The 2181-nt window shown below is 38.5% G+C and overlaps 1 pseudogene; it reads left to right on the top strand.

The window, feature by feature from the left end:
- Positions 1-219: 219 nt before the first annotated feature.
- Positions 220-1824, top strand: LOC103601628 (annotated as a pseudogene).
- Positions 1825-2181: the final 357 nt, after the last annotated feature.

Raw genomic sequence — 2181 nt, forward strand, 5'->3', positions numbered from 1 at the left:
AGATATTGTGTTTTTTTTACAAATTGAAGGTTTGTGGCAACCCTGTGTTGAGCGAGTCTATGGGTGCCATTTTTCCAATAAACGTAATAATTTTAATCAGTAAACGTTATTCTGACTGCTCCACTGACCAGCTACTTCCCTGTCTCTCTCCCTCTCCCCAGGCCTCCCTATTCCCTGAGATACAACAACATTGAAATTAGGCCAATTAATAACCCTACAATGGCCCGTAAATGTTCAAGTGAAAGGAAGAGTCATGTCTCTCACTTTAAATCAAAAGCTGGAAATGACTATGCTTAGTGAGGAAGGCCTGTTGAAAGCTGAGACAGGCCAAAAGCTAGGTCTCTGTGACAAACAATTAGCCAAGTTGTGAATGCAAAGGAAAAGTTCTTGAAGGAAATTGAAAGTGCTGCTCCAGTGAACACACAAATGACAAGAAAGCAAAACAGCCTTATTGCTGATATGGAGAAAGTTTTAGTTGTCTAGAGAGAAGATCAAACCAGCCACAACATTCCCTTAAGCCAAAACCTCCAGAGCAAGGCCCTAACTCTCTTCAACTCTATGAAGGCTGAAAGAGGCAAGGACACTTCAGAAGAAAAGTCTGAAGCTAGTAGAAGTTGGTTCATGAGATATAAGGAAAGAAGCTGTCTCCATAACAGGAAAGTGCAAGGTGAAGCAGCAAGTGCTGTTGGAGAAGCTGCAGCGAGTGACCCAGAACATCTAGCCAAGGTCACTGATGAAGGTGGCTACACTAAAAAACAGATTGTCATTCTTTTATTTTTTTAAAGAAACAGATTTTCAGTGTAGACAGAACAGCTTCTATTGGAAGAAGATGCTATCTAGGACATTCATAGCTAGAGAGGAGAAGTCATTGCCTGCCTTCAAAGTTTCAAAGACCGGGCTGACTCTCATGTTAGGGGCTAATGCTACTTATGACTTTAAGGTGAACACAATGCTCGTTTACCATTTTGAAAAATCCTAAGGCCCTTAAGAATGATGCTTAATCTCCTCTGCCTGTGCCCTGTAAATGAAACAACAAAGCCTGGACACAGCACATCTATTTATAGAATGGTTTACTGAATATTTAAAGCCCATCCTTCAGACCTACTTCTCAGAAAAAAGGATCCCTTTTCAAAACAGTACTGTCCATTGACAATGCACCTGGTCACCCAAGAGCTCTGAAGAAGTACAAGATTAATGTTATTTTCTTGCATGCTAACATAACATCCATTCTGCAGCTCACAGATCAAGGAGTCATTTGCCTTTCAAGTGTAATAGTTTAAGAAATACATTTTATAAAGCTATAGCTGCTTTAGATAGTGGTTCCTCTGATGGATCTGGGCAAAGTAAGTTGAAAACTTTGTGGAAGGGATTCACCAATCTAGATGCCATTAAGAACATTTGTGATTCATGGGAGGTCAAAATATCAACATTAACAGGAGTTTAGAAGAAGTCGATTCCAACCCTCATGAATCACTCTGAGGAGTTCAAGACTTTAGTGGAAAAAGTAACTGCAGATGTAGTGGAAAAAACAAGAGAACTAGTATTAAAAGTGGAACTTGAAGATGTTACTGAATTGCTGGAATCCCATGATAAAACTTTAACAAATAAAAAGTGGCTTCTCATGGATGAGCAAAGAAAGTGGTTTCCTGAGATGAAATCTACTCCTGGTGAAGATGCTGTGAACATTGCTGAAAAGACAACAAACATTTTAGAATACCACATAAACAGTTGATAAAGCAGTGGCAGGGTTTGAGAAGATCGACTAATTTTGAAAGAAGTTCTACTGTGGGTAAAATGCTATCAAACAGCATCACATGCTATTGAGAAACTTTCATGGAAGGAAGAGTTCATCAGTTCTGGATTTGGTTTTCCAGTATTTGTTGAAGATTTTCACATTTATGTGCATAAGTGATACCGGTGTTTAGTTTTCTTCCTGTGTAATATCCTTGTCTGGCTTTGTTGTCAGTAATACTATCCCATAGAATGATTTAGGAAGTATTCCCTCTTCTATTTTTTGGCAAAGTTTGTGAAGGACTAGTGTTAATTCTTCTGTAAAGGTTTGGTAGTATTCAGCAGTGAAGCCATCTGTACTTTTTTTGTGTGGGATGTTTTGATTACTAATTTTATCTTTATACTCGTTGTATGTCTATTCAGACTTTCTTGTTTTTCTTGAGTCAATTC

This window comes from Galeopterus variegatus, unplaced genomic scaffold (genome assembly GCF_000696425.1).
Source record: "Galeopterus variegatus unplaced genomic scaffold, G_variegatus-3.0.2 Scaffold3814, whole genome shotgun sequence".
NCBI lineage: Eukaryota > Metazoa > Chordata > Mammalia > Dermoptera > Cynocephalidae > Galeopterus > Galeopterus variegatus.